This window comes from Ictidomys tridecemlineatus, unplaced genomic scaffold (assembly GCF_052094955.1).
Source record: "Ictidomys tridecemlineatus isolate mIctTri1 unplaced genomic scaffold, mIctTri1.hap1 Scaffold_1160, whole genome shotgun sequence".
In the NCBI taxonomy this organism is placed as follows: Eukaryota; Metazoa; Chordata; class Mammalia; order Rodentia; family Sciuridae; genus Ictidomys; species Ictidomys tridecemlineatus.
In genome coordinates, this window is record NW_027521075.1 from 51,298 (window position 1) to 71,310 (window position 20,013).

Consider the following 20,013-nt stretch of genomic DNA (forward strand, 5'->3'; position numbering starts at 1 on the left):
TTCAAACTCTGCTTTTTGTAAGATGCTTCGGCAACCAAGTCTCCAAACTCTGCTCTCCGTAACAGTTATTCTGCACACCAGTCTCTAACCTCTGCTCTCTGCAACGATTCTTCTTCACCCCAGTCTCCAAACTCTGCTCTCTGCAACAGTCATTCTGAACCCCAGTCTCCAACATCTGCTCTCTGCAACAGTCATTCTGCACCTCAGTCTGAAAACTCTGCTCTCTGCAATCATCCTTGTGCACCCCAGTCTCCAAACACTTCTTTTTAAAAAAGTCCTTCTGCACCTCAGTCTCCAACTTCTGCTCTCTGCAACAGTTCTTCTGCACCCCAGTCTTTAACATCTACTTTCTGAAACAGTCCTTCTACACCCCTGTCCAAATGCAGAAAAATGAGACCTTAACTATCGCTCACCCTGCAAAAAATCAACTCAAAATGCATTAAAGACCCAGGAACTAGACAAGAAGTTGTTCAGTTTCAAAGAAAAAACAAAGTCGACACTCCAACCTACAGGCAGAGGCAATGACTTTCTCAATAGGATGCCAAAGCTCAGGAGATAACACCAAAAGTTAGCTAATAGGATGGCATCAAATTAAGAAGGTTCTGCACAGCAAATGAGACAATTAGAATATGAAGAGAGAACCTACGGAAAGGGCGAAAATCTTTATGAGGTGCTCTTCTAAAACAGGATGGATATTCAGAATATTAATAAAGAACTCAAAAAACTAAACATCAAACCCACAATTATTAAATAAACCAATTATCAAATAACCCAATTACCAAATGGGAAACTAAATGAACTAAACAGACACGTCTTAGAAAAAAATATGTGAGTGGCCAACAAATATATGAAAATACTTGCAAGTCAAGACTACCCTGAGATTTCATCTCCCTTCAGTGACAAAGGCAATTACCAAGAATACAAAAAGAAATGAGTGTGACAAAGAGAGAATTGGAGAGAAAGGAGCACTCTCACCCTGTTGGTGGGCATGTAAATCAGCACAACCACCACGGAAATCGGGATAGAGGCTCCTCAAAAGTAGCCATGGACCACCCTGCGACCCAGCTCTACCTCTACTTTGTATTTATCACAGTGGATCGAAGTCATCATAATATAATGACACATACATGCCCATGAACCAGCCTAGGTGACATCAGTGGACGAATGGATAAAGAACATCTGGTATATGCACACTGGAATTTCATTCAGCCATAAAGAAGAACGAAATTATGTCATGCTGGAAGATGGATGGATCTTCAGAATATTAAGGGAAATAAGCAACTCAGAAAATTAAGGGCCGTATGATTTTCCTCTGTTAAAGCCAGAGGGGGAAAAGGAAAGAAAGTTGGGAAGGGAGTCTCATCATGAAAGTTGAAGGAAGATCAGTAGAGTCAAGGCACCAGGGGAGGAGGTGAGAAAAAGGGAAATATTGGAATGATATCGGCCAAAGTTCACGGTTATTTTGTGTGCATGTTCAAGTATGTGTAAGCAAATTCCACCATTATGGACCACTACAATGCACCAATGAAGTGTGAAAAGAAGAGTTTCACATTACATGGGACAGGCACTATTCTAGGAGGGTGCCCATTTTTTCCCATCTATAAATACCATGATCATTTACCACTGTCAAAAATCACTACAGATTCGAATGTTCTGATCACTGCTCCACCACATGGCCTCTTCTACTTCAGGGTCCCCTTATTCTCACTGAAATCAGGGAGCCTGTTTCAACGATGCCATCTGTTAATGTCTTCCCAGGCTGCCAAGGACAGCGACTGCGGGTTTCACAAGGATCTGGTGCTGCCTTCTGAACGCATGTCCACGAAGCCTTGGTGAAGGCTGGTGCTCTAGGCCCTCCTCCAGATCCAGCTGTGAGGCCAGGGAAGGGGTCACATAACACGCCATCTAACACCTTATTTATTTCTGATCACCATCCTCTCAAATTTTCCAGGAACATATTGGTCATTGAACTTAAGCAAACACTGAGTCCAGATTTCAGTCCATCAACCAAAGAGAGTCTAATAGCCACTCCCCATGGATCAGGAAAATCCTTGGCCCTAACATTTCTGGTGATTACATCCCTGTGACTGCATTCAAGATGATCCAGCAATATGTCCTGACTTCCTTGGTCTAGAAGACTCAAACAAATTCTCTTATATATTCTTAAGGCTCCTATTAACAAAATACAGTAAAATATTTACCTTTTATTTTGGTGTGACCCTTATACTCTCCTGGGCTACATTTTATACTCTTACCTGAGGCGTTCTAGGATCAGACCCCAATTAAGAGTCTGGTGACAATGCGGGATGATGGATGAGCATCTTAAAGACAATTGGGCTGGGGATGTGGCTCAAGCAGTGGTGCGCTTGCCTGGAACGCATACGGCCCGGGTTCGATCCTCAGCACCACATACCAACAAAGATGTTGTGTCTGCCAAGAACTAGAAAATGAATATTAAAAATTCTCTCTCTCTCTCTCTCTCTCTCTCTCTCTCTCTCTCTCTCTCTCTCTCTCTCTCCCCTCTCCTCTCCTCTCCTCTTCTCTCTCACTCTCTCTTAAAAAAAAAAAGACAACTGCCAGGGTAGAGTCACCATAGGGTCTTCAATTTAGGAAAAGCTCCTCTCCTCGGGGGAGGAGGGGCTGCTTCTGACAGCAAAGAGGGTTAATGGAGATTTCAAGGTTCAAGCCTCTGAGATTTGTCTAATTCCACTGATATTTTGCCATTCTAATTAACAGGGTCTCAATCATTCCCCCATTAATGTCCTCATTGACATAAGAGAGACCTGGAGAAATTGTGGATTTATAATTTTCTTTGTACTTCTGCAATTTGGAGAATTGGATGTTTTATTCTGATATTAACCTTTATCAGTTTCCAGAGAGAAAATATTTCTGATGATCTGAACCTGAATTGAAGGAGGAATATAATGCTTAAACCTATCATTTTCTTTCTGTAAGTCTCCCACTCCAGTGAGTAACAGCAGTCTGTAGTCATGTTGTAATGTTCATTCCCACCCTGAAGGTCGATGGTGTTATTCCAAAGCTCAGTTTTCCATAGACATTTAATTTCAGGCCACGATAACTTAAAGTCTCTGTTGGGTCATTGCACACCAGGAATTATCAGGTCTTCTTTGCCATGGGCTGTGACATCATCAACATATTCTATTCCCTCAGATCAGACATTCAACCTACCTCCTCAGATCTGTTATCTAGAACCATCTCTGATGTAAACTACTATTATGGTCAGTGCCACCATGGTCAGGTAGAGATGAAGAACGACTCTTGATGTCTTTGGGTAGAGGAAGTTGACACAGAAAAAAGTTATAAAATGGTAGGGAGATATGGAAGAAAAAAAAATAGGGCAGGTGACACCACCCCATATATGGAAACCCTAACATCCCTGGAAAGAGACGCTCATTCCACGCTACTGTGACCCAAATTCAGGAACAGCTGTCTAGGAGCCTGCACACACAGCTCCTGGCACCAAGGAGATTAGTTCCTGCCTCTACAGGGCTGGTTTGCTGCTGCTGCTATGGGATCCAAAAAAACCTGCTTTCTTCCTTTCCTTTCTTTCTCTCTGCCTAGTGTTTGGCTGATCTTAACAGAACCTCCTAAAATGGAGGCATGCAAGCAGGGGAGTGTGGGAAAGGAGGTTCTCGTACTTTCTGTCCCTCTGGTGTGGTGAGAACACAAAAGGACAGAGATGGTGCTGAACACCCACACAAGGTGTCCAACACACTTGAACCTGAAAGTGGGAAAGGGTGTTTGTGAAAAGAGAGGAGAGAAAAGAGTCTAAGAGATTTTAAAGCGGGAGTTGGAGTTGAAGCTCCAGATACACACTCTCTAACCAGGTGCCTACAAGTCCCTGGGAGGCATTTTTTCAGATGACTATATACTCCAGTTTGAAGATTGGTCTAGACTTTAATCGTGCAAAGAGATGCACACCCTCCAGCCAGCTTCCTCAGGGAACTCTGGACCTTGGTGCTTCTAAGGCTGTGAATGACGGGGCTCAACAGGAGGCTCAACACACAGAGGAACACAGAGACTAGGGTGTCCATGTCCAAACTTCTCTGGGCCTGTCATAGTGGAAGTATGCTATTCCATAAAAGATCACCACGAAAGTGAGGGGGACGCACAGGTGGAGAAGGCCTTCCTCCTGCCCTGGGCAGAGGGAATCACTAGGATGGTCGCCATGATGAGTGCGTAAGAGCCTGCAGTGAAGAGGCAGGAGCTCAGGCCCATTGTGGCACTGAAAACATGGAGCGCAGACTCGTTGACAGAGGTGTCTGAGCAGGAGAGCTTCAGGAGCAATGGGGTGTCACATAGAAAGTGGCTGAACTTGTGGGGCCCACACAGAGTGAGTGTGATGGCCAGCACCATGTGTGTGACCAAATTCACTAGCCCACACAGCCAGGACCCAGTCAACTGGCAAACACAGACCTTCACACTCATGATGACTGGGTACTGATGAGGACAGCACGTGGCCACACAGCAGTCATACTGACCACAGAGCCAGTAAGAAGCCTTCTGTGCCAGCACTTGTCACCAAGAAGAAGATCTGGAAAAACGCAGCCCTTATAAGAAATGGCCTTCTTCTTCCAGAAGAAGTTCACCAGCAGTACTGGGAGGGTAGTGGATGTGTAGCAGATGTCCAAGAAGCTCAAATTGCTGAGGAAATAGTACATTGGAGTGTAGAGAGCAGGACTGACCCTGGTGGCAATTATTATGAGCATGTTCCCCAGGAGAGTGGTCAGGTAAATGACCAGAAAGAGCAGAAAGAACCAGCCCTGTAGGTTGGAGTGGTTGGAAAATCCCAAGAAGATGAATTCAGTGACAAATCATTGATTGCTCATTTCCAATGTTGTCAAACCTACAAAACAGAGAAAAAGAGACCATGAGGAGAATGGACTGAGAACACCCCTAACAGGCTTGTTAATCTGCAGCAAAATGGCAAATAATATTGTATACAGAGATGCCTGGACTCTGGAAAGAGCATATAGGAGTGACTTTAGAGAGAGCATAACTTCTCACAGACTTTTGCATGGGTACTCTTTTGTAATAATAAATGGAGACTTGGTCAAAATGCACAACCAGCTATCAACCCCTGTGTCTCATTGAATCTGCAGTATCTCCCTCCTAACAGTGTGCTTCACTGTGATGAATTCTTTTTTGTATGTCTGTTATTTCAAGTAATAAGTTTTCATTGTGGAAAAATGAAGAAAATGCAGAAAGTTATTCAGAAAAATAGAACAGGTCACAAAATCAAAGCTCTCTTTGCATTCATCCCATTCTACCTCTATCTATCTTTAAAATATCCAAAGCAAAATTTCCCAAATACTCTATTTAGTTGTTTGCCTTGTAATCTTAATTTCCTAAAAGGAAATTAAGTTAATATCTCTCTTTTTATTGAACATAGAAACCTTCCATTACATTTACTATCATAAATATTGGAATAGAAGCTTTTATGCATATGTATCTGTGATCATCTCTGATTATTTCTTAAAAGTAAAAGTATAAGTCATCTTCTTTTAAATACATTAATCTATTTTTTTCAGTAGAAACTTTTATTTTTTTAAGTTTTATAAGATACAAGAAATTTTGGCAAATGATATATACTTAGGTATTTTTCTTCTTTTGTATTATAAGTTTTACCTCACCAAACATTACATTTCCTGAAAATATAATGATTGATACAATTACTGATTTTCTATCTTGTTACCCATGCTAATCCACCATCCATTGTTTGGAACTAAAATTTCTGTTTCTTTTTCAATCTTAAATGAAAAATATTATAGTAAAACCGTAGGCTCTTTGTCCAGATAGATGTAGATTGAAATCCATCTGTTGTTTACAAGATGTTGTTGTAAAAAAGTAAGCTCATCTCTATTCCTCAGTTTGTTCATTGCTTAGGATATTAATGATGTCTATTTCACAACTGCTGAAAAAAGTTTTGAGATAATATAAGCTATGTGTCTGGCACATTACATTTACTCAATGCCTTTTATGAAGTTAGAAAATGTCTATCCATTTTTACTAGTAGTTTTTTTTTGTGTGTGTGTGTGCTGGGTTTTGAATTCAGAGCCTTATGCATACTAAGCATGCACTCTACCACTGGACTTTGCCCCTAGTTTCATTTAGTTATAGTTTTTATCGTAAATAGATATTGAATTTTCTTATTTTCTCTGCATCTATTGAAATGATATATATTTTTTCTTATTTAGTCTGTTACTATGGAAATTCGGTTGATTGAATTTTAGAATATTGAACCAGCCTTGCATTCTGGGATTGATCTCAATTGACTGTAATGTTATCCTTATTCTATATGGCTGAGTTCAGTTTGTTAATATTGTTCCCTGCTTGCTTTTGTGTATTCTATTTTCGCTGTTCTCCAGAGATAATCTATTTCTTGAAGAATTCTCACTTGTATTCTACTGTTATTTTCAGTCAATGCATGTTAGTGGACTAGTGGGAAACAGAGAAGGTATTTCTGATGTTTCCAGGAAGCCCTGCCTTAGGTACTGTAAACTCAGTCACAGGGATATGGCCTTCACAGTGAACCAATTTCTAGCAATATGGCTGAGCCTAGTTCTTATTCCTTCCGACGTTAGACATATCAGCCTGTTCCTTTCCATAGCTGCAAAGGTTTTCTGTTGAGTGTCCTAATGTAACAGTTTCTGTTACTCTTGCCTCTGAAGATTACAGCTTTTGTTCTATGCAAAAAATCAGGAAGTGGGTCTGGGAGGAGTTTTGGCTGCTGTTGCTGCTCTTTGTCTCTCCACCTATCCAAGAAATGATACCATTAAAGACACTTTCTCAGAATACTTCCCTATCTTCCTGGGAGCATTTGGTGGAATCCATGGAGAAAAAGAAAAAAATACCAACATCTTATGTCTATAGCCCTCTGGGTCTTTATGCTCTTAAACCAGTCTATACTTAGTCTTTAGCAATCCATTAACTATTTTTTATTTGAGTTTTTTTTTATAAATAAACTCCTATGTATCTAGTGGGTTCTCCCATAGTTAAATAAATGCCTGGATTATTTTGGTTGCTTATCTCTCCCCAGACTTTGGTTAGTTGCTTGCCTTATAATCTTCATCCCTAATAAAGTCAAGGAAAGTCATTAATTTGCATTTTCTTCTGCTCTTTTTGGTTATTATAATGATGAAAACAACATGCTACTAGCTATTTTGATAGATACTCAAGGTGAAATTTGAAGTCTATACACTTACTTTTAAAAAATATTTAGTAATTTCTAATTTAGTTAAATACGTAGTTATTCTATTCAAAACAATCCCATTCCTAGCATATTTCCAAGGAAATTAATGCACAGTTCACAAAAATTCTTGTGTAAAAATTCATAATAACTCAAACAAATATTATGCCTTTAGCCGAAGGACAGAAGACAAATCAGGGTTTATCATGTAGTGAAATAATTCAGTTACTTTAGAAACACAAATACTGAAACATTAATAACATTGACAAATCTAAAAAAAATTTTCTGGGTGAAAGAAGCCAGATACAAAATATATACTGTATGTTTACTTTAAATAAAGTTCAAAAATTAGCAAAACAGCTATAATGGTCAAGTAATAATGGTGGTCTTTTTTTTTTTTTAGGAACTCAGGGGTGATATCAGTTGAAGCATGAAGGAATTTTCTAAAGTGATGGAAATGTTTTATATCCTGATTTTTGGTAGTTCATATATATGTAAAATATTATAAACCTGTACACTTTAGATCTGTGCATCTTTGAGTACAAATTAAGTTCAATTTTTAAAAATAGCCTTATTTTAAAAATAAGTAATTAATGGGGAAAAGTGGTACCTGCCTGTAATCCCAGGTACTTGGGAGACTAAGGCAGGAGGATCATAAATTTGAAACTCTTCAAGGCCCCCCGTTCCAAATAATTAAAAGTGTTGGGGATATAGCTTCCTGGTAGAGTGCCACTGGGTTCCATCCCAGGTACTGTAGTAAGTAAGTAAGTAAGTAAGAAAGTAAATTGATAAATAGAAGTGAAAGCATTTTTTCAAAATGAATTTTAACTCAGGATTGGTTGGAACCACATCTAAATATTTTTATAGGTCTCTAAGAGGTTAAGTATTTTCTCCCATTTTTTGCATTTCTCTACTTCTTTTTTACCACAGTGATAGTCCAGGACATATCACATTTTACAAGTGACATCAGTTGTTTCCTGATCACGATCTGTTTGAAGCAGTGAATGTGATTGGTGGGTGCATTCGGTCTGTATCACAGATACAAAGCCTTGCTCACCATGATGCATGGGTGTGTGCATGTGTGTGTGTGTGTGTGTGTGTGTGTGTGTGTGTGTGTGTGTGTTATTGGTTGTGGGACTGATCTTGACTGAGAACACTGTCTTATAATTAGTGGGATAGCAAGTTGGCATCTCAGGCAACATTGATGGCAGAAATCTCAAAGAATATAGCAGGAATCTGCCATCTAAGGCTCAGCAAGCTCAGATCACTTGGTTATCCTAATTGCTATAAATGGAAAGACCCTCACTATTGAGCTTCTCTGAGAGATGCATCACACTGGGGCTGGAGGAGGGAGCCCATTTCCATAGAGATGTACCCTGTTTCTATGGAGACTCCAGCTAGGCTTCAAGGGGATGGTGGGATAGTACCAGTGGATGCTGCCAAGCCCTGGGTAATTATGAGGAGCCTGCTACTTCAGGGGAGGTGGCAGGGTATCAGCCTATGGGGCCGGGACTAGGCTCTGTGAAGCTGTGTCAGGCCTAATTTCTAAGCAAGGTACTTGGCAATAGAATCCTCAGAAAATGTCCCACCCCCCACCATGCCATGGGCCACCAGAGAGCCCAGGTGTGTCTCTGGAAGCCAGGCTCGGGTATGAGCATGGACATCAATGATTGCAGAGTATCAACAATAGGGGACCATAAATCTCTTTCAGGTGAGTGCAGACTGAAAACAGGGACATCTGGAGGAAGATAGACTGGGTTTTAGAAAGTCATCAGATCTCTAGGTCTAGAACATGCAGATAGACCCACTCATGGAATTGTGCATGTGAGTCCAAGGACCAGGGGTCGATAACTGTGAAACCTGGTTCCCCAGGTTTTAGACACACCTGTTTAGTTCAAAAGAGTGATCTGAGTGCTAAAACAAGATCAAAATGAAGTGGTCTGTATCTGAAGACGTGCTGTGTTGAAGGTGAAAGAAAATCTCTGAAGCCCTCATGGAGAACGATATGGAGAACTTTAAAGTCCTAGTTGAAGAAAACACGGTAAAGACAACAAATCAGTTTGGGCAGGCTGACTAGCTGGTGGGATCACTCAGGAAAACAGGAATATGTGAGGAATAGCAGATGTAGAGGAGGCTTTGGTGGATTTGATTTGAGTAATGTTGAATGTGAGTTATCTTTGGGATAATCACGTTGAAATGCCCTTCAAAGACAGCCTAGAACCGCAGGTGTGGATTTGGGAGTCATTGTCTTTAAGGCAACTGTTACAGCAAAGGGTGAATATGAAATCCCTCAGAAGAATAGAGAAAGTAGAGAAGAAAATAGAGAAAGTAGAGATTTTTGTGATACTTGGTGTTCACGAAATTTGTAGTAAAAGTTTATACAGAAATGACTAAAAACACCACACTATCTAGGTCAGTTGTAGGTATCACTTTCTCTAAATAATTTCCCTAAACAAAAGGTTACCTTATTAGCATTGATTTAAAATAAATCAACTTTGAAATGGAGCTGGAAGCTACATGTACTTGACATTTCTTACGTTCTCTGTTTTCTCTATCAACTACCTGGATGAACTTCAAGTCATTTAGAAATCAGTGACATGTACTTTCTTTTAAGTCCCTGAATCAAAGAGATCAATATGCAATCTCTTTTATAGGCAGATATCTAGATGTTTTCAGAAAAAGAAATAAACTTCCACATAGAAGGCAGTTCCAGCAGATTTTACTATGAGAAATTGGTACATGGTCTGTGGAGGTGTAAAAGGGAAAACTAAACATAAATGTTCAGGGATTTAAAAATACAGTCTCTGAAGTTGTGCATACTGCTATGGTAAAGGTCTTAAATATAAAGGTCAGTTTAGGAGGGACAATTTCATGGGGCATTAAAAAAATCTCCCAATGTATGTTTATATAATTTTATCTACATATAAGTTTTTACTTGGTTTTACTGGCTAATTTCTTGTAAGTCACGGGTGTGGGGTAGGGTGAAGGATGATACACAAACAATTTTCTTTATTCTCTATGCTCTTTATTAATGTAGGGCATTAGATTGAATCATCATCATGGTCACCATTAGAATCCATTATTAACAATCATAACTCATGAATGACACTTTGTGACACAAAATTTACTTGTTCCTTAGAATTTATATAATGCAGCGTAGGAATTAGATCAACTTAATAGTAAACCCTCTGCTCTGCAATAATAATAACCATAATCATCATAATCATCTAGGGCATATTTCATAGAAAAATAATTTGAGTGTGAGTCTTCTTAGATTGCTTCAATATACATAAATGCCTGATTTTAAAAACCTTTTTTAATGTACTTTAAAAGTGGCATGTTTTCTGTAAAAATTAGATTGAATTTCGGATAATCCATTCTATCAAAACTCAGTGAATTTCTTTGAAAAGATGAATTTTTACATACCTGAATCCAATCAGGATTTTTCAAATTGAGTAACGAATAGAGACACACATTAGATAAAAATACCTAACAGTTATTAAATGCCTATAAGACTTTTACATGCATTAACTTATTTGGTTTACACAACAACCTATAAGATAACCTATTATCCCTATTTTACGGAAAAAAGAATAGAAATTAATGCACAATATATTAATGCAAGTAGAGAAACATAAATGAATCCCTTTAATTTGCATAATGTACACTAATTTGTACATTTAATATGTATTAACAATTATGATTTAAGAACAAAAAAGAAATTGACTCAGAGAATTTATCATGTAATAACTATTATTTGTAGTGATACTTTGTTACCTAATGATAATACCATATATTAGTAAACTGTCTTATTATCTTCAATGCCCAGACATTCTTGTCTTTGGTTCTAATAATTCATTGCACATGATTAATAGGCCAACACAGCTTTCATTAAAATTCCAAATCTCAGGGCCTTAAAAAGCTTAAAGTATTCAAATTTCAATAGAAAGTGGGTGCTTCAGTTAAGCACAACTAATTTTAAAATCTAAATATAAACAAAATAAAATAAATAAGTCTAGAGTCTTAAAAGAAGAACTTCTTTTTTTATTTTATTTTATTTTTTTGCTTTGGCAATAAATGAAATGTTTTCCTGACTAACCTTAGAGATTCATTTCCTCAAATGAAAAAAAAAAAATGGGCATGACCAAAACGAGAAAGAATGGTGTGATCATGAAAACCCTTATACACATCAGGGAAACAATGATTCCTATTTGATCTCAATAGCACAAGCAATGATTAAAATTTTTAAATCCAATTTTCATGTTTCCCAGTAAATTGCTTAAAACACACACACACACACACACACACACACACACACACACATTATAAGGTCAATTTATTCAGGAAGAAAAATATCTGAATGATTTTAGGTGGTTGTGGCAATGTGAATTCATTACTGTGAAATCTATGAGCTATCTGGCCTGGCCCAGAGTTGTCCTCATATCCTTCCATGTGCTGTGGGTGCTTGGAGCCGAGGGAAAGATCAGAGGTCATTGTGCAGAACAGTTGGCCTCAGTCAGTGAGTTCCAAGTGTTCCCAGTGATGCTGGTCCAAAGACACACTTTGGGGGATGCTGGGCTCTTTCACCTAACATGCAGGGATGCCCTTACCCCTAATTGGTAGGTTTAAAACCTTAACAAATTCACCAGGAAAAAGCCTCCCTCCTGCCTTGGAGATTCAGCACTCAATTCAGCATTTAACATCTCTTTCAGTTCTGTTTTTTTGGGGCCGGGATGTAGGGGGGCAGTTACCGGAGATTGAACTCAGGGGCTTCACCACTGAGCCACATCCCCAGCCCTATTTTATATTTTATTTAGAGTCAGGGTCTCGCTGAGTTTCTTGGTGCCTTGTTTTTGCTGAGGCTGTCTTTGAACTCACTATTCTCCTGCCTCAGCCTCCTGAGCTGCTGAGTTACAGGCGTGCACCACTGTGCCAGCTCTTTCAGTTCTTTTTATTTCACCTGTGCTTCTTCTAGCATAAAGGGGAAAGGGAAGACAAACTATTACCTCTTACCATATGTCAGAGCCTTTTAGTTATAAAATTCTTCAAAATAAAAAATTCTCTTTTCATTTAGGATTTTAAAATTACTTTTCTTGGTAGTGGTTAGTTTCAATTCAAACCAATTTTGTTCCTATACAGGGTCTAATTTAGTCCTAAGCCAGATCTACTAAGAAACCCAAAGAGGATAAGATCTGATCCCTGTCCTACTGCGCCCCTCCCCTGACTCAGGCAATGGCAAGGCCCTACTGAGGTGGATGGCGCAAGGCGTCCATCCTCTGGAGGAGCGCAATATGTTTCTGGGAATTGGCTGATTTGTTTTTGTATTCCTTTAATAAGTATAGTTTTGATTTCTCATATGACCATTAAGTATAAAAGAAAAATGATGACTTTCCCAATTAATGAAACTACTTCTAAAACATAGATCTATTTGCTCTAAATGCAATGATTCAACTGTGGAGTGTAAATTGTTAATGTCTAAAGAAAAACTCCCTGTATTCCTGTCAAGGAAGTTATTGAGAAATTAAATAAAAATCTAGAGAAGGAAAATTAATGTTAAGAAGATAGATTAGTGCTTAGTACTGGGCAACTTGTTCTTGTTCCTGTGCACAATGGTTTGTGCTCTTACTTTTGTTTGATTAAAAGTAATAACAAATCAACTACTTGCCGTAACCATGGCACCGGTTCCAGTCAGTAAGTCAAGAAAGAATAGTCAAGGTATAGGCCAATAGTTTGGGACATTTGTAACTATTATTAAAAGTTAACTAAGCAGAAACAGCTCAAAGCAAAACTCGAACTGAAAGTACAAATGCTTGCTTATGCATAAGCCAAAATTCTTATATTCTAATTGTAGCTATGTAATATTTTGTTTTGTTTGAATAATGATTCCTGTTTTGTAACCACAAAGTACTGTAAGCCTGCCAAAATGAAAAGTATATATGATCAACTTCACAAGTAAATATTGGGATCAACACCTTCACTTTGGTGTCTGTGTTGTTTCTCCACCCCCTCTTACGCCGACTCCTCACCATCCGTTCGTCTCCTGAGACCCCCTGTTGGAGCTGGTCTCCGACACTGTCCTTCAACCAACTTACAATATAATGGGAATATGAACTCAATATGTGCAGGAAACGTGGTAACAATTTTATGTAATCTACAAATTATCATCATTTTTCCTTAGTGTTATCTTGGGCAGCTCTGGGAATGGAGCACTTAATACTTGTCAAAGCCCCTCATTCCATCTTGAATATGCGCTTTTCCAGGTCCTAGTTGGGCCTCTCAATTGTGTTCTAAACACTAGGGCAACACCTTGTGTAAATGTGTGCACTCAGTAAAGGTTTGAAGAATGAAGAAGGTCTGTCAAGTACATCCATGAAGCAGAGTTTTTAAAAGATTCTTTAAAGACAGTACTGTGTGGGACCTAAAGGATCTAACAGAGAATTGACAGAGGCAAGAGGAAATTTCTGTTCACTGGTTCCGGTGCAGATATCTTGCTGAGAAAAATAAAGCCTCTGTGGGCATAAGTGAGGCAGCATAGCCCAGCGGCTTCTGAGGAACTCAGTGTCTCCTGTCTCCTAAACATATCCCTTATGGAGACCATGGGCTCAGTTCCCACAAAACAAGCAGCTCTGCATCTTTCTTTTCCAATCAGTCATCTCAAAGTCAGGTGACCGAGAATGAAGTCACTTATGAGTGACTCCAAAATATAATATTTCTAAAGGAGGGAGGTTGTGTATGAAGTAGATTACTCACAAGCTTCAGGGATTTATTACAGTTAATAAATTGCTTGCAACTCTCCTCCCCAAGCATCCATGTGTTGTATGATAAAGATGAAAACCCCTAGTTAGTGAAGGAATACGTTTTTAAACATAACTTCTTCTACAATAATGATTTATATTTAAACAGATATTTTGGTAGGTCTATTGTTATGCTATATTGTATCATAATGGGAATGTGTCCCTATACTTTCTCCCTAAAAATTATTCCTTTCTGTCCTGCTCATCAAAAGCAGAGGATTAACACTTAGCATTATCTATTGTTTACCATAAGTAATTTTCTACACACATCCTCTCACTTAAGGAATTTAGGCATCCCAGGGTTTGTGGTTATGTTTTGGGTTTTCTTCCAGTACTGGAGGCATCATGCTAAATCCCTCAGGTTTTGTGATAACCTCTGAAGTTATTTCTACTCTGGCAATACAAGTAGTATTGTGGAAACTTAGACACACATAGAAAAGGTGCTACGATAGGTCATTACATAAATGCCATCAAAATAGTAATGAAAATATGTACAATATTCTGTAATATTTTTTAAAGGTGTAGGTATATCCTGATTCTGGGATAGTGTTTTTGAAAATTGTGATGATAAATAAACAACTTACCAGCAACTCTCACAGAGAGGCGTAGATTTCTGGTTTTGGTGTGCCCCTTGCTTCTCTCTATACTAGCACCTAGGCTGCAAAGAAAGCTCTTGCTAAAACTGGCTGTTGGTCTCCATTCACCACAAAACGGACCTGTTATTCTGAAAGTTGCCTGTCACATATCTGTGGCCTCATGAAAGAGTCAAAATTTTCTGATCTCTCACAATTCATTTTCCTGTGATGGACATTTATAGAGGTCTAGGGCTGACCTGTTGAAAATATGCATCGAGTCTTTCCTCTGCAGCTGCTCTGGGACCCCTCAGTGTGCAAACACAACTCAAGGGCAATGGCTTGAGTTCAACTGTAACAATGGAGAGCAGTTAATTCGGTGTTGTATTCATTAATGTCTTGGCAATCACCTGTTCCCAGCATGCAGCGAGATCAGCGTTCTCTCTCTTCTGGGATGTGGGTGAGTGAAGTTCAGAGTGAGATTTCTGCTAAGAAGTTGTGGGTGGCTGAGACCTCAAGACTGCCTTCCCTTCTGGCTAGGGAGAGAAGGGGTCAGGGTGGGTGTACACTTATTGGGATGGATTTCGCACGGCATATGAAGTTTTTCCTTCATGTTACACACTTTGCCAGATGGACAAATATCAGAAGCCACAATATTAAAAGCATCCCCACTATCTTCAGCTGATCCACTCCTGCTAAGGGCTGATCCTTTACCAAACCCTGTATGACTTCGTGCCCCTTAATTTTATGATCCTGCTCATGACCTGGTGAAGATATTGTTTGCTATGGAGTTTAAAAGTAGGGGAAAAACAAGAGTCATCAAACAGCTCTTTTGGGCACAGTTGGAGAAAAGACAACAAGCTTGAAAGTCTTGTAGTATTTTACTGCACAAAAATAAAAATAAAAGTATTAGATAAAGAGGTAAGTCTCTAAAACTTAAAATTTCCCATAATACAATGGGGTTTTCCTCATGCTTAGGAGAGACACATTAACAGTATTTCTAAAAAATCTTAGAATGATTAGCCATCAGAGAAAAGCAAATCTAAAGCACATTTGATGAAGCACTTCACACATTCCAGGGTCGTCACAATAAAAGATATGATAATGATGTGTTGTTAAGGGAATGAGGAAATCAGAAGCTTTATTCACCACTCTTAATAAAAAGGTAAGCTGGTTCCACTGGTCTGAAAATGATCTGGAACTTCTTCAGAAAGTTAAATATGGAGATTACGATCCACCTCTTCCACTCCTACTTACAAACTCAAGATAAATAAAAAAGTTGTCCACCAATGATTTGTACATGAATGTTCATATAATGTTCATATTATATATAATGTTCATATTATATATACGAATCTTATTCATATTAGTCAAAAAGTGAAAATAACCAGGCAGGTCTGTAATCTAGCTACTCAAGAAGCTGAGGCAGGAGGATCACAAATTCAGGGACAACCTGGGCAAATTTACAAGACCTTGTCTCAAAACAAAATTTTTAAAAGGGTTGGGCTTTTGCTTAGTGGTAGAACATTGTTTAGTGTGCAGGAGGCTCCGGGTTTAATATGCAGTACGACACCCACATAGACACAAAGTAAAAATTACTATCCAGTGGGAAATAAACAAAGAAATGTGCCATTTACATAAGATGGAAATCAGTCACAATAAGGAGGAATAAACTAAAATACTTATACAGGCTACAATATAACTGAAAATTGCAAACATCCTAAGTGAAAGGAGTCAGATCCAAAAGGCGTATATGGTATTACTTCATTAAAAATATCCACAGAAACTCGAATGTATACATGGGTCTTTCCACATGTGAAGGAGAAACACAGAAATGGTGTTTATTTAAAACTTAGAATCAAGATCCATTAGGAAAATGCAAGTCAAAGTCACATTGCACATAGCACTTCACATTCACTAGTGTTGGCTAGAGGTGCAATATTGGGGGAAAGGAGATTGACTGCTTTGGATATAGGCTTTTTTTGGAAAGAAAAGTAATAAAAATATTCTTAAATACCTGTGGATTAGAGAACCCAGGTGAGGTCACAATGTGTCACCTACTTAGCACAGTGTGCTTCTCCATGTTGGAGGGGCACCACAGTGGTCATGAGACACTGTGTAAGGAGAGAGCGCTCTTGTAATTGCTGCTGAAGAGTTCACATATTTCTACAACTAAGACATTTCCTAGAATGAAACCATCATCTAGTTTTTATCTCACTATACAGTCTGTCTCCCAGCCAGCTTCCTCATGGTACTCAGGACCTCGTTGCTTCTCAGGCTGTGAATGATGAGCTTCAACATGGGGGTCACCACACAGAAAAGCACAGAGACCAGGGTGTCCATGTCCAGCCTTCTTTGGGCCTGTCATACTGGAAGTTGGCTGTTCCATAGAAGACCACCACGATACTGAGGGGGGACGCACAGGTGGAGAAGGCTTTCCTCCTGCCCTGGGCAGAGGGAATCCCCAGGATGGCCGCCATGATGAGTGCGTAGGAGCCTGCAGTGAAGAGGCAGGGGCTCAGGCCCATGGTGGCACTGACAACGTGGAGCGCAGACTCATTGACAGAGGTTTCTGAGCAGGAGAGCTTTAGGAACAATGGGGTGTCACAGAGAAAGTGGCTGATCTGGTGGGGCCCACACAGAGTGAGTGTGATGGCCAGCACCGTGTGTGTGACCAAATTCACCAGCCCACACAGCCAGGACCCAGTCACCAGACTAACACAAACCTTCACAATCATGATGACTGGGTAATGAGGAGGACAGCAGGTGGCCACACAGCAGTCATACTGGCCACACAGCCAGTAAGAAGCCTTCTGTGCCAGCACTTGTCACCAAGAATAAGATCTGGGATAGCAGCCCGCATAAGAAATGGCCTTCTTCTCCCAGAAGAAGTTCACCAGCAGTACTGGGAGGGTGGTGGATGTGTACCAGACGTCCAAGAAGCTCAAATTGCTGAGGAAAATCTACATTGGAGTGTGGAGAACAGGACTGACCCTGGTGGCCACTATTATGAACATGTTCCTCAGAAGAGTGGTCAGGTAAATGACCAGAAAGAGCAGGAAGAACCAGCCCTGTATATTGGAGTGGTTGGAAAATCCCAAGAAGATGAATTCAGTGATAAATGATTGATTGCTCATTTCCAATGTTGTCAAACCTACAAAACAGAGAAAAAGAGACCATGATGAAAATGAACTGAGAGCACCCCAAACAGGCTTGTTAATCTGCAGCAACATGGCAAATATTATCGAATTAAAAGCAGCCTGGAGACTGATAACCTGTGGGACTGGTCTCAGGAAATCAGACCCATGGAGCCGCACACATTTGCAGGGGTGATTGTGGGTGGGAGTAACCAGAGAATTGCTAGAGGCCAACAGAAAGCCATTTGACCTCATCATGGTGTGAAGTCATTTCTCACTGTCTCAGTAATCTCTGTCTCCTGTTGTCCTTTTATGTAAACATAGGATTTTTTGAGAAGTTCATTTTCATTGTAAATGTTAAGAAAAAAATTTAAAAGCAGAGTCATCATCTGCAGAAGCAGTCAGTGTTGCCTTCAGTGTTTTCCAATGTAGAGTTTTTCTCATTTTACATCAATCTTGATCTCTGTGTTCGGAAAGGCAGAAGTTAACTATTCCTGTACAATGCTGAATTTATCAGGGCCAGAGCAAAATAGAGGAAAGAAGTTGATGAAGTGGGGTTGGACTGGCTATCTTTAGTATACAGGGAAAATCAGTGGAGTAGAAGGAGAATGAGAAGGCGGAGAGGTTTAGGGAGGGAGGAAATGTGAAAAGTCTTTATGCAGATCATGTCATGTGCACATGGAAGTCTAAAACAGGGGACTGCACCTGTATGTATATGTAGAAAGCACCAGTCCGAAATTAACAGATAAATGACCCAAAGAAAGATCAGTAGAGAAAGGAGAGTGGGGCAAGGAAGGGGAGGGAGATGGGGGTGGGGACTGAATGGAGTAAATCAGATTCCATGCACGTAGGATCTTTTCAAAATCATCCCAACTTCTATGTATAACTATTATGCTCTAATAAAAAAATTTAAGAACATGACATGATCCTATCAGCAAAGAGTGAGATTTGAATTCTTCTTGACCTATTTGTATACCATTAATTTCTTTTTTTTTGTCCAATGGCTCTGGCAATTTCAAAGATGAAGTTTAATAAAAGTGTTGAAAGAGGGGGCACCCTGTCTGCTTCCAGTTTTTAGAGTGAATGCTTTCAACCTTTCTCCACTTAGAATGATGCTGCCTTGGGTTTAGCATAGATAGCTTTTACAATGCTTTTACAAAGTTCCTTCTGTCCCTAGTGTTTCTACTGTTTTTACAGGTAGGGGTGCTATGTTTTGTTAAATGCTTTTTCTCCATCTATTGAGATGATCAATAAACTTACATCTCTCTTAAATAAACTTAATCTCTCCCCTTTGGCTAAACATTCAGATCATCTCCAGTCCTATAAATATTTTAATGAACATTTTCCTACATAAATATATGTGACCATTTCGAATTATCTCTTCAGAATAAAATTTAAATCTGACATAAAAGAATTTGTTGTGCAGTTTCTATTTAAAACTAGCTCATGGGAGACATTATATTAAGTGAAATAAGCCAGACACATAAAGGGAAATAGCAGTTTTTCACTTCTTGGTGGAAGCTAAAAAGTTGATCTCAGAAAAGTAGGGAGTAGAGAGGTGGTTATTTGAGCCTGGGAGAGAATCACAAAAATCATTGTGAGTCTGATTTCTCAAAGACCGCATGTGAAGGACTGCCTGAAACATGCCCTCTGAGTGTTGTCTTTAAAAAAAATAAGAGTGGACTTCTAACAGGGTCCTCAGAAAATCTTTTTTTTCTCTTCAGTGGGCAGCAGGAGGTCAATGGGTCTGGCTGCCTAGGAGGTAGCTGTGGTTTTCAAATGGGCAGGACCAGGACGACTGGAGAATCTCAATAATCACTAGTAGACTGCATTCTAGGTGAGGGGAGGCTGAAAACAGGCCATCCAGAATGAAATGGCTTGAGCTCTGAAAATGACAGAATCTTTGGATTTAGAAAACGGTTGTGGGTCCAATCAACTCATAACACCTACTCCCTGGGTCAGTCAACGGTTGCCACAGTTACCACAGGCCTGACCAGAACAACCCGGAGGGCGAGATGCACTCTGGCCTCCTGGCTTGGAGGTTTCGTCTGGGGCCAGCTTACCCATTGCTGCCTGCCTGAGATGAGGTGGGACACCGAGGTGGAAGGGAACAAGGGGGAAAGCATCCCTAGCTCATGGCAGTCAGAAGGTTGGTTTAGGGGAGGGGATGGGAGGAGACAGTTTGCAGGGGACAAGATGTGATTCCCCAGGGCATGTCCCCGGCCACAATCCACTTTCCCACAGCCTCTCAGTACAGTGGGCCTTTCAGATAATTAACCCACAAAATGGATGGATCCACA

At 39.7% G+C, this 20,013-nt stretch overlaps 2 pseudogenes; both read right to left on the reverse strand.

The window, feature by feature from the left end:
- Window positions 1-3,942: 3,942 nt before the first annotated feature.
- Window positions 3,943-5,720, reverse strand: LOC144372529 (olfactory receptor 5V1-like; annotated as a pseudogene).
- Window positions 5,721-16,793: 11,073 nt separating this feature from the next.
- LOC144372528 (olfactory receptor 5V1-like) lies at window positions 16,794-19,780 on the reverse strand (annotated as a pseudogene).
- Window positions 19,781-20,013: the final 233 nt, after the last annotated feature.